At 38.4% G+C, this 13,601-nt stretch overlaps 1 non-coding gene across 1 annotated transcript; it reads left to right on the forward strand.

Moving 5' to 3' along the window:
* Positions 1-9,089: 9,089 nt before the first annotated feature.
* On the forward strand, positions 9,090-9,196 carry LOC148843925 (small nucleolar RNA R71). The gene has a single exon (XR_016103942.1). It is a non-coding gene; the product is annotated as a small nucleolar RNA R71 (small nucleolar RNA).
* The last annotated feature ends 4,405 nt before the right edge of the window (positions 9,197-13,601 follow it).

Below are 13,601 nucleotides of genomic sequence, written 5' to 3' on the forward strand. Positions count from 1 at the left end.
GGGCTTGGCATAATCCATCATAGTTCTTTGTTCAGCCATTTATTGTGCTTCTTGTCTGACTTGCTTAGCAGCTCTCAAACGGACACGGAGAGTCCGTTCAATCTCCGGGTCGTAAAGGATCTCTTCCAGTTCAGGTCTGCTTGTCATAAACTGTTAAAGTCAAAGCAATAAAAATGCCAATATTCACAAAAGAAAATAAATAACTAATCCTATCACACTGAAAATGTAAAGTGAAGTATTGGAATACAAAACCTACATCCTATCATGAATAAATGAAGCCGATTATACTAAAAGCATATTTAAACCAATCATCTTATTCAAGGTTCCTTTATTTACATCCATTGATTGCAACATCTGAATTCAGACCCAATTTAGATCTGAGTTCAGATCTACAAGTCTTTGGTATTGTTAGTCTAGAGAAATTAACAAATAATAATTCAGATCTGAGCTGTATATCTCATACACACTCATTGGTATACACTACAATATACATCCATTAAGGTTGGAATCAAATCTGTGATGCTTTTAGGGCTGAAATCAGATCTGATCTGAAAAATAATTTAAAAGGATCTGAAATAAACTAAAACCAGTCCTGAGTTAGGCTTGGGTTAAAGATTTTAAACTCTACAATTGAAGCTCAAACCTGTATAGCTGATGCATATCAAACACTTGCTAAGACCTGAAAATTGGGTCTGCAATGTTTGGTATTGCAAGCTATTCGGTCCATACAACTTTTGTAGAAATCTGAAATCAGGTCTGCTAACTGTTGCACTATAGCAGCCCTGCTACAGATCTGAATGCTAATAGAAATACTTGGAAAGTGCTAATTTTTCTTAAATATCTGAGGCATAACAATTATTCAATCCAAACATACACCTCCGTAGCTAATGTAGCTCGGTTACAAGTGGATAAAGCAAATGTTCAAGTCACCCAAAAATCCAAAATGTGCTCTGTATCAGTTCAGTCTTCAACTATAGTTCAGATCTGTATCAGTTCAGATCTGAATTTTCTTTTTCATTCTTTGCTATCCAATTACCTTTGGGGTATGTCGGATTTATCATAGGGTGAGTTGGGGTGATGATGGCACCCAATTCACCTTAAACTTGTATCAGTTCAGGTCTGAGTTCATCTGAACTCAGATCTGAACTGAGCAGTTTTGCAATAGCAGAATTCAGGTCTGAACTCAAGTCTGAGTTCGGATCTGAATTCTCAATTGCCTTAACTTCAGTTATTGCTACTAAATTGTTTTTGAGGAGTAGCAGAAGTATCCTAGGGTAAATTGGGGTGGTTATGACACCCAATTCCCATCAAAATTGCATCAGTTCAGGTCTGAGTTCAGAGGAACTCAGATCTGAACTATTGCAAATCTGCTGTAGCAGAATTCAGATCTGAACTCAGATCTGAATTCTGATCCGAATTTTCAATTGCTCCTCTTGTTGTTCAAAAGATCTTTTTTTTTTCATTTTATATATATATATATATTTTTTCTTTTTGTAATGGAAAAAGAAATAAAATTCTGAAACACAAGCAATTCTTTTCGGCTGAGTGCTGCAGATCTGAAATCTGCTGATCTGAGTGCCGAATGCAAATCAGATCTGCAACACTCATGTTTATGTGAATTTTTTTCTTTTTTTTTTCCTTTTGAAGGGAACAACACCAAGATTGAATAGTAATCAAATATGTCTTTATTAAAAAGAAATTGAAACCAGAAAAAGAAAGTAATCTACTTAAGAAAGAAGAAACATAACTACAGTAGTACAGCAGTTGCAGTCCAAGCTAAAATAAAAAAGTTAGCAAATTAACCCAACTATGAATGCAATGCTGAATGAGATCAGATTAAGAATGCTCAATGTTTCCTAATATTGCTTCTCTAAGTTCCTCGGCAACGGCGCAAAAAACTTGATGTGTTGCTCATTGTGACACTAGCAAGTGCACTAGCCGTTCAAGTAATAAAGTAGAGAGTGAAGTATCATTCCCACGAGGATTTAGGAAACAATTACCAATACTAAATTGAGCACTTCTTATCTGATCAACAAATAAATCAAAACTCTAATGAAAGCTAAGAAATCCTAAATTAAAATCTATCTAAATCATTGGCCCAATTGCCTTCAATTCAGGTTAGAAGAGTAAGCAGTAAATGTCAATCTCAGAATTCAGCAATCTAACAATTTGGATCAATCGAATGAATCATGATTGACCCTTGGTTTGGTGAAACCCCAAGGTCATGAATAGCCTCTCTCAAGCGCATGTTCATCCTATGCATGAGTGACGGTTCTTCTATCTCTAGCAAGAATCTAATCCCCATGCATGCATTTCTTCAAACACTTCTAAGGCATCAATTCAAATCTGAATTGATCACCAACTGAATTGTGCAAGTTATCTCTAACCTTGCACTCAATTCAGTTCTTGAATAGTAGATCTGAATTCCTAGAGTCTCTCTCAAGCACTCTAAGAATTTCAAGCTGTAGATTAATTCACCCAATCTGAAAATTGCAGATCTGAATTCTCTTTCAAGCAATTCAGATCTTACAATCTCAGATCTGAGAATTCAGATCTGAGTTTTGAAGGTTAGTTGGCCGAATTACTATACAATCACACCCTTATTCAAGAAACTTCAAGTACAATACATGACCATTTGAATGAATCAAAAAGAGTTAGATTGCTGAACTGAAATTTTACAAGCTGAAATACATCAAGGAAGAATGGAAACAAGGAGAAAGAATAAAGAAAATATACAAAGAAACTGAATTCAAATCAAAAGAGAATGAAACTACAAATGATTTATTACAAAAGATCTTTGAATCACAAACCCTCAATTTGAACTCACCTTCTCTTCTAGCTTGCTTGTCTTGAACTTCCTTCAGCCCTTCTTCTTCTTCTTCCTTGCGCCTAGTCGGTTGGGGTGGCTTGTCTCAGCTGCTAGGGTGAGACCCTAGGCACATACAGTGTGGGATTAATTGAATCTTTGAACTGGACCAGATTTTCAGTATTTCCCTGGACCTTGGAGATTAAGGGGCAAAACTGGAAAGTTACACCCGACCCCTAGACTCGATTATGATACTGCACTAGGTGTCGGATTGGGCTGTCTTTGATGTACCAATCAGCGAGATCCTTAGCGGGGGTCAAAACCTGGGTATGTTGGGATAGTTTGAGAATTTATCTGAGTGGGTGATCATAATGACAGGATCAGTCCCTTTGTCGGACAAAGGTAATGATCGGGGATGCACTCTCACTGAAGGAAACCAAGACTGCCAGCAGTCGATTTCAATCGTTGTGATTTGTTTTACAAAATATATTTTATATGAGATATAAAAGTATATATATTATGGTTTCGAAATGTTAGCAAATAGGTTTTAATTCCCAGGATCCATATATGAGAGAGTGCAACACTGTTCCTTGCAGCCGAGGGAGAGGTCCTCTCTTGTCGGGCAGTGTATGATCATTATGGGCTTCGAGGTTAAGTGTAAGGCCATTGAGGATAATACCTGATGGGCTAATCTTGCATCTGCTCACAGTCCCTGGGTGTTACAAGGTGGCTTGTCACAGGGACCACTTAGGGTTAGTGTTGGGCCCATAGAGCCCATCTGATGGGTTTTTAGGGGGTGCACTGTCCATAACAGTGTATTCGGCCAGGCCATGTAACAAAGGCTGGGCTGAACCCATGTGGCTGATGTGTAGATCAATGTTTGGGTCCCACGCCATACAAGGAAGCCCAACTGGGCAGCAATTTGGAAGGCTTAATGAATACATAACCCTAAATGGGCCTTAAGCCCATTTCGAACTGGGCTAATTTGATTAGTCTTTAAGGGGCGAATTTTGAGATAAGATCAGCTGATAGGATTGGGCCCACACCCTATCCACTCGATGAGTCCAAGATCTAAATGAGATTGGATCTTGATTCCAATCTTTTGGCAAAAAGATTGGTAGGAATTGTATTCACAAGCCGTCTAAGTGATTCTTAGGAAGAATCAAGTTCTTAGGAAGGACACTATTGATTCTGCTCCACCTTGCTCTGCGCCATTTTCAGTGGGAGCAGATTTTGGTTTCTACCTTGGGTGTGAACACCCCCATTGAGAGATATTGTTTCTCTGTATCAGGTATTATCTCTCTCTCCTCCTTTTGGTTCAGATCTGGTTCATTTTATGGTTCAAAAATGATCCTTGAAAATATGATTTTCTAAATAGGGAATTCGATTCCCACTTGAAGGGAAAGAAAAATTTTTGAAATTTTCCCCCTTTATTCCGCAATCTTGGGCCTCCATATGATGGATTTCCTATCCCTTCAGTGGTATCAGAGCCATGGTTCAAATCTTGAACCATTCTGTTTCAGATCTGAACCTGCGCAAATAGGGAGAAGGCATTCTACCCAATTTGCGCAGGGAGAATTGCAAGATTTGCAGTTTATTGAATTTATTTATTTATTTTGATCTATAAATAATTTTTTTTTTTATTTTAGACTTAATGTATAGGCATTCGGTCTGATGTAATAATTATCGAAGATGGCGGCACAGAGAAGGAGATTTCGCAGATGGGAAATTTGCTATCTGCGATTTGCAGTTTGAGAAACAGAAAGCTGTGATCTAACCTTTGTTTCGTAGGATGGAGTGCGCGAACAGCCTTGATTAACTGATTTTGTTTTTCTTTTATCAGTTATTTAATTTCAGATTATTTTCTTGAATTAAGGATTTAATTAAAAATAAAACCCTAGACCCATTCGAACCAAGATTGGTTCAAACTGTTTGGACCAATTCTAGGGTCTAATCAAGGCTGAAAGTCAGCCCTAATTTTTCCCACTAATGGGCCTGAGGATTGATATTTAATTAAATGGTTAATTCGGCCCAGCCTGTAAAGGGCCAGTTTTAAATAGTTAAAACTGCTATAAGCCCATTTAAAGGATAAAGCTATATGGGCCGAATTGGGTAACCCTAATTCAGCCCATATACCTAGATAACATTAATGGTTAATATTATGGAATTTTAATGGGCTTCCAATGGGCCTTACAAATAATTAATTGTTTGGATCAATTTATCCCTGCATGAGATGTATGGATGTGTGATGTGCTGCGTACATGGGCCATAAGTACTTGGCCCATGCTCATTCGACAGTGGCTCTTGCGCACACCATGGCTGAATGCACATCATTGCCATGGTGTCCCTTTTGGTGATTGGATGACCTCCCTCAGTGGTGGGCCCCATACCTCATCGAGAGGTTACATGTGGAACCCTAGCCCATTTTAAGGCCCACCGAAATCTGGCTTTATGAAAGTTAGTGGGAGCCACTTTGGTTTGACCTAAATCAAACTAGGGCGTAGTTATTTGTTCCCTCGAGCTAATATGAGTGCAAGTGATAGGGAGATTCATATGATGAACTCTCTAAAGGCCTTCCATCATTAGCATGAGGATGGGTCATTAAGTAATGAGGAAACGCACCAGAAAATGGGCTATCCATTTGTTGTTGGGCTTGTCTGAGTGTTTCATAAGATGATAGGGGCGTCATAAACTGATGTGGGAGGGGCTTCACTAGAAAATGGGAACTCTCTCACGGTACCTTGGCGTTCACGAATATGATGGGTAAGCACTCACTGGACAGAACGGTTTACCTAAAAATGGCTCGAACCTTGTCTGACAAAGGCCAAAGGGAAAACTCATATGATGAGTGGATATGATTGATGTGTCGCTCATTGTGACACTAGCAAGTGCACTAGCCATTCAAGTAATAAAGTAGTGAGTGAAGTATCGTTCCCACGAGGATTTAGGAAACAAGTATCAATACTAAATTGAGTACTTCTTATCTAATTAATGAATAAATCAAAACTTTAATGAAAGCTAAAAATCCTAAATTAAAATCTATCTAAATCATTGGTCCAATTGCCTTCAAATCAGGTTACAAGAGTAAGCAGTAAATTTCAATCTCAGAATTCAGCAATTTATCAATTTGGATCATTCGAATAAATCATAATTGAGCCTTGGTTTGGTGAAACCCCAAGGTCATGAACAGCCTCTCTCAAGCACATGTTCATCCTATGCATGAGTGACAATTCTTCTATATCTAACAAGAATCTAATCCCTTTGCATGCATTTCTTCAAACACTTCTAAGGCATCAATTCATAACTGAATTGATCACCAACTGAATTGTGCAAGTTATCTCTAATCTTGCATCCAATTCAGTTCTTGAATAGTAGATCTGAATTCCTAGAGTCTCTCTCAAGCACTCTAGGAATTCCAAGCTTTAGATCCATTCGGCCAATCTGAAAATTGTAGATCTGAATTCTCTTTCAAACAATTCAGATCTTGCAATCTCAGATCTGAGTTTTGAAGGTTAGTTGGCTGAATTAATCTACAAAAACACCCTTATTCAAGAAACTCCAAGTACAATTCAGGACCATTCGAATGAATCAAAAAGAATTAGATTGCTGAACTGAAATTTTACAAGCTGAAATACATCAAGGAAGAATGGAAGAATGAGAAAGAAGAAAGAAAATATAACAAAGAAATAGAATTCAAATTAAAGGAGAATGAAACTACACTTGACTTATTACAAATGATCTTTGAATCACAAAACCCCAATTTCGAACTCACCTTCTCTTCTAGCTTGCTTGTCTTGAACTTCCTTCAGCCCTTCTTCTTCTTCTTCCTTGCACCTAACCTTCTTTTCTTCTCTTCTCTCAAGGTAGCCGAACCTCTAAGAGTGGGAGATCCTTCATCTCAAGCAATTGAACACCTCTCCCCCCTCCTAGAGGCCTCCTTATATAGTTTTTCAAGGGGGCTCTTGATCCTTCTTGAAGTCTCTAGAATTGGGTGTATTACACCCCTCATGAACCTTCTAGAGTTCTCCCTCCTTCTCTTCAAGAAACTTCTAGGAGTTGCCACCCCTAGCTCCCTTTGGGCTGCTATTTGGGCTGCAACTTAGCTTGCTTTTGAGCTCATGTAGCCTACACTCTAGGCTGTTCTTTGGGCTAAAAATGGGTTGGGCCGAAATTTCCTTCTTTCTAGGCTTCTTCCCTTAGGTTTTCCAAAGAGTTTGTTTGCACTACTTGGGTCGAATGAAACTCCCTTGCTCTTATGGCTGGACTGGGCTGAACTTGATAAATTTTGGACTTTCTTTTCTTGCTTTTGCCTTCTTTTTCTTGATTTGGCTCCCCCTGAAATCTTTCTTGCAATCAAGCTAAAATAGGGAAAAATCTAATTAAACCGGCATAAAATTTCATGCAAAAACCTCATAAAATATAGATAAATTGTAGGTTCATCAAATACCCCCACACTTAAGCTTTTGCTTGTCCTCAAGCAAAGACATCAGCCATAAACTGAACATTCCCCCCTTCTATTCTCACTATTTACCTGGTGAACTTTTTAAGATAGAAATGCATTGAATAGTCGGGGAATTGTTGTAAGTGCTCAATTCTTATTCTTGTAAATTACCATTTAACATATGTATAAGATCCAAGGAAAGGAGAATACAAATTTCATTAAAGTCCAGCCTTCACTCCCAATCAATATATAATTAAGCTCCTTAATTGTCAAAGTTAATAATCAAATTACACTAAGTTTCACATCTGTAACTTTATCTTAATGAGAGTTCAACTTAGTATGCCCTCTTGGACCTCAACTGTCACCATCATTACTTATTTCTAGGGGTGAGTGCATTTTATGCTCCATCTCACACTGGTCACAAGCTTGAGGTAGATAAAAAAAACTCATGTTTTGAGCTGCTAGTTTTACTATTCAGCTCAAAATAGCGGAGTCAATTTGGGCTTTTGTCCTTCTTTGAACTTTAAGAATCAGCACTTCAGATGTGCACTAGCTCTCTTGACCATTAACCATGAAATCAAGTGCTTTCATACACATGAAGGTAGTTAGGGCTAGTCATGCTGAAAGACATATTCAACTCCCCTTTTTCTCATGCATATACTAAGTTGGGTCATTTGCAAGAATAAAAACTTAGCAAATACATTGGTCTCCCTCAACTCATTAAAATCATTCTTAAAAATCATCAAATAGATAGTAATGAACTTGAGGAGTTCCAGTCCCTTTTTTTTTTTGTTATGTCATTGCCTGCATATGTGTGTTGGGGTGAATGAGGTGCATGGTTTCAGCCCCCATACCCTAGCCTCGGGCTCACTCCCCCACACTTAAGATGAACATTGTCCTCAATGTTCATAGTGTTAGGCAGTAACAATAAAACTAGCAAGAGCATCATCAAGTAATAGGAGGTGTTTAGAGGACTTCCCTGAAGATCATTCTTAAATTCTACAATATGTTGTTAGTGGAAAACTTCTTCTGCTAGAAATCAATTGCAAACTAGAAGAGGAGATCAGTATCTTTATTCAATTAAATTTTAAACTTAAATGCTATGAAAAATAAAAACAAAAAGCAAGTAAGATAGTTTATGACTAAGTATTTGAATTTGGAATTCTCCCAACAACCTCTTGTTCCCTTGGGTTTACCACGGTGTTACTAGGTAAGGTACCTGGAACCCTTTCTGAAATCATCTGTGCTAGCTGCCCAACCTGAGTTTCCAAGTTCCTTATCGATGTTTCGTTATTCTGAAATCTAGTTTCCGCACTAGCTATGAACTTGGTCATCAGCTCCTCCAAGTTAGATTTCATTTCCGGCTGATGGAAGTTGTGGTGGAAAGGCTTAGGTGCATGCTGATTCTACCATGGCTGATTCAGGTGGCCTCTCCATCCGGGGTTATGGGCATGATGGTACTGATTTCTTGGCTGTCTTGTAAAGTTGCCAACAAAGTCTACTTGTTCTATGGACTGAAAAGACTGACTGCCAACTTGGCATTCAGTGCTATTATGGCCTCCCTCACACTTATCATACTGCACATGCATAGCTGCCATCTGCATCTCATCAATTTTTTTTCTAAGTGCTCCTATTTGTGCAGAGAGAGTTGTGTATGTATCCACATTATGAAGGCCATGCTGCTTTCTAACTGGTGTCATTTCTGAATGCCATTGGTAGTTATTGGCTGCCATCTCCTCGGGAGTCTTATTGTTTATGAACCCTCCGGCTGCAGCATCTAATATGGTCTTATTTGAGTCAGTAAGACCATTATAGATAGTCTGCACTTGCAGCCAAATGGGGAGGCCATGGTGAGGAACTCTCCTTAACAGCTCCTTGTATCGTTCCCATGACTCGTATAAAGATTCCCTCTCTTGCTGAAAAAAAGTAGTGATGTCATTCCTCATTTTAGCAGTTTTAGAAGGGGGAAAATATTTAGAGAGGAATTGGCTAGCCATTTCATCCCATGTGGCTATAGATCCTGCCGATAATGAGTTCAACCAAGCTTTGGCTTTATCCTTCAAAGAAAATGGGAATAACCTCAGCTGGATAGCATCATCACTTACCCCATTGTGTTTGAAGGTGTCACAGATTTCCAAGAAGTTAGCAATATGGGCATTCGGATCTTCATGGGCCAATCCACAGAATTGCACCATGTTTTGAATCATTTGTATGATGGCAGGTTTGATCTCAAAGTTGTTAGTAGCAATATTGGGCCTGATAATGCTGGAGGCAGCTCCAATGAGAGTGGGTTTGGCATAGTCCATCATAGTCCTCTGCTCAGCCATTTCTTGAGCATCTTGAGCTTCTTGAGCTTCTTGCTGGACTTGTTTGGCTGCTCTTAGTCTGACACGGAGAGTTCTTTCAATCTCCGGGTCGTAGAGGATTTCCTCCAGCTCGACTCTGCTTGTTAGAAACTGCGAAAGTCAAGGCAATAAACAAGCCAATATTCACAAAATAACTAACCTTATTACAACTGAAAAGGTATAGTGAAGTATTGGAATATACAAACCTACATCCTAAAACAAATAAATACCACTAATTAAAAGCAGATCAACATCTTATTCAAGGTTCCTTTATCAACATCCATCCTTTGCAACATCTGAATTCAGATCCAATTTAGTTGAGTTCAGATCTGCAAGTCTTTGGTATTGTTAGTCCAGAGAAAATTAACAAATAATAATTCAGATCTGAGCTGTATATCTCATACACACTCATTGGTATACACTACAATATACATCCATTAAGGTTAGAATCAAATCTGTGATGCTTTAGGGCTGATATCAGATCTGATCTAAAAAATATATTAAAAGGACCTGAAATAAACTAAAACCAGTCCTGAGTTAGGCTTGGTTTAAGGATTTTAAGCTCTACAATTGAAGCCCAAACCTGTATAGCTGATGCATATCAAACACTTGCTAAGACCTGAAAATCGGGTCTGCAATGTTTGGTATTGCAAGCTATTCGGTCCACACAACTTTTGTAGAAATCTGAAATCAGGTCTGCTAACTGTTGTACTATACCAGCCCTGCTACAGATCTGAATGCTAATAGAAATACTTGGAAAGTGCTAATTTTTTATTAAATAACTGAGGCATCACAATTATTCAATCCAAACATACACCTCCTTAGCTAATGTAGCTCGGTTACAAGTGGATAAAGCAAATGTTCAGTTCACCCAAAATCCAAAATGTGCTCTATATCAGTTCAGTCCTCAACTACAGTTCAGATCTGTATCAGTTCAGATCTGAATTTTTTTTCTCATTCTTTGCTATCCAATTACCTTTGGGGTATGTCGGATGTATCATAGGGTGAATTGGGGTGATGATGACACCCAATTCACCTTAAACTTGTATCAGTTCAGGTCTGAGTTCATCTAAACTGAGCAGTTCTGCAATAGCAGAATTCAGGTCTAAACTCAAGTCTGAGTTCGGATCTGAATTCTCAATTGCCTTACCTTCAGTTATTGCTACCAAATTTTTTTTGGGGAATAGCAGAAGTGCCCTAGGGTGAATTGGGCTGGTGATGACACCCAATTCCCCTCAAAATTGCATCAGTTCAGGTCTGAGTTCAGAGGAACTCAGATCTGAACTGTTGCAGATATGCAATAGCAGAACTCAGATCTGAACTCATATCTGAGTTCTGATCCGAATTCTCAATTGCTCCTCTTGTTGTTCAAAAGATCTTTTTTTTTTTCATTTTATACATTTTTTTCTTTTTGTAATGGAAAAAGAAATAAAAGTCTGAAACACAAGCAATTCTTTTCGGCTGAGTGCTGCAAATCTGAATTCTGCTGATCTGAGTGCCGAATGCAACTCAGATCTGCAACACTCATGTTTTTGTGAATTTTTTTTTTTTCTTTTTGAATGTAACAACACGAAGATTGAAAGGAAATGAAATATACCTTTATTAAAATGAAACTAAAACCAGAAAAAGAAAGTAATCTACTTAAGAAATAAGAAACATAACTACAGTAGTACAGCAATTGCATTCAAAGCTGAAATGTAAAGTTAAGCAAATTAAACCAACTATGAATGCAATGCTGAATGAGACCAGATTAAGAATGCTCAATGTTTCCTAATATTGCTTCTCTAATTCCCCGGAAACGGCGCCAAAAACTTGATGTGTGGCTCATTGTGATACTAGCAAGTGCACTAGCCATTCAAGTAATAAAGTAGTGAGTGAAGTATCGTTCCCACGAGGATTTAGGAAACAAGTATCAATACTAAATTGAGTACTTCTTATCTGATTAATGAATAAATCAAAACATTAATGAAAGCTAAAAATCCTAAATTAAAATCTATCTAAATCATTGGTCCAATTGCCTTCAAATCAGGTTACAAGAGTAAGCAGTAAATTTCAATCTCAGAATTCAGCAATCTATCAATTTGGATCATTCGAATAAATCATAATTGAGCCTTGGTTTGGTGAAACCCCAAGGTCATGAACAGCCTCTCTCAAGCACATGTTCATCCTATGCATGAGTGACAATTCTTCTATATCTAACAAGAATCTAATCCCTTTGCATGCATTTCTTCAAACACTTCTAAGGCATCAATTCATAACTGAATTGATCACCAACTGAATTGTGCAAGTTATCTCTAATCTTGCATCCAATTCAGTTCTTGAATAGTAGATCTGAATTCCTAGAGTCTCTCTCAAGCACTCTAGGAATTCCAAGCTTTAGATCCATTCGGCCAATCTGAAAATTGCAGATCTGAATTCTCTTTCAAGCAATTCAGATCTTGCAATCTCAGATCTGAGAATTCAGATCTGAGTTTTGAAGGTTAGTTGGCCGAATTAATCTACAAAAACACTCTTATTCAAGATACTCCAAGTACAATTCATGACCATTCGAATGAATCAAAAAGAATTAGATTGCTGAACTGAAATTTTACAAGCTGAAATACATTAAGGAAGAATGGAAGAAGGAGAAAGAAGAAAGAAAATATAACAAAGAAACAAAATTCAAATTAAAGGAGAATGAAATTACACTTGACTTATTACAAATGATCTTTGAATCACAAACCCCCAATTTCGAACTCACCTTCTCCTCTATCTTGCTTGTCTTGAACTTCCTTCAGCCCTTCTTCTTCTTCTTCCTTGCGCCTAACTTTCTTTTCTTCTCTTCTCTCAAGGTAGCCGAACCTCTAGGAGTGGGAGAGCCTTCCTCTCAAGCAATTGAACACCTCTCCCCCCTCCTAAAGGCCTCCTTATATAGTTTTTCAAGGGGGTTCTTGCCCCTTCTTGAAGTCTCTAGAATTGGATGTATTACACCCCTCATGAATCTTCTAGAGTGTTACCACCTTCTCTTCAAGAAACTTCTAGGAGTTGCCGCCCCTAGCTCCCTTTGGGCTGCTATTTGGGCTACAACTTAGTTTTCTTTTGAGCTCATGTAGCCTACACTCTAGGCTGTTCTTTGGGCTAAAAATGGGCTGGGCCAAAACTTCCTTCTTGCTAGGCTTCTTCCCTTGGGTTTTTCATAGAGTTAGTTTGCACTACTTGGGCTGAATAAAACTCCCTTGCTCTCATGGTTGGGCTGGGCTGAACATGATAAATTTTAGGCTTTCTTTTCTTGCTTTTGCCTTCTTTTTCTGGATTTGGCTGCCCCTGAAATCTTTCTTGCAATCAAGCTAAAATAGGGCAAAATCTAATTAAACCGGCATAAAATTTTATGCAAAAGCCTCATAAAATATAGATAAATTGTTGGTTCATCAATGATCCTTCATAGAAAGGTGGTGGGGTTATGCAGCTGAAACAGTTGGCTCCATGCACCCTATGTGATTTCCCACATTTCTAGAGACAACCGGTAGTCTCCATCACTGAGAAATGAAGGAAATCTCAGAGATGATTAAATGGAAATTGATCGAGATTAAAATCCATATCTATGAAATGAACATGAATCAAATTAGGTTGTGGACTGATGTTTGCTCTTTTATGAGAAAATGGAAAATGGATCATTTGCAAAGCTTCTTGATGACAACAAGCTTAAGGGCCCAAACTATGCCGACTGGTACAGGAACCTTATGCTGGTCCTAGCTTTTGAAAAGCTGGACAAAGTGGCAAAGAATCCTGCCCCGGAGCGTCCGAGAGACAGGGCTTCTGAGGCCCGAAGGAAAGACTATTAAGAATGGGAGGAGAAAAACTCCCTAGCCTAGTGTTACATCATCGCCTCCTTGGACAACCCAATACAGAGGCAGTTCGATCAGATTGAACTTGCCAAAGACATATTGGACAGCCTGAGGATGATGTATGAAGAGCAGAATCATTCTATTCGGCAAAAGGTCTTGAAGCAGTTCATGGCCACTCAAATGTC

The sequence above is a fragment of the Nelumbo lutea genome, chromosome 8 (assembly GCF_056320005.1).
Source record: "Nelumbo lutea isolate HS-2025 chromosome 8, American lotus-T2T, whole genome shotgun sequence".
Classification (NCBI taxonomy): domain Eukaryota; kingdom Viridiplantae; phylum Streptophyta; class Magnoliopsida; order Proteales; family Nelumbonaceae; genus Nelumbo; species Nelumbo lutea.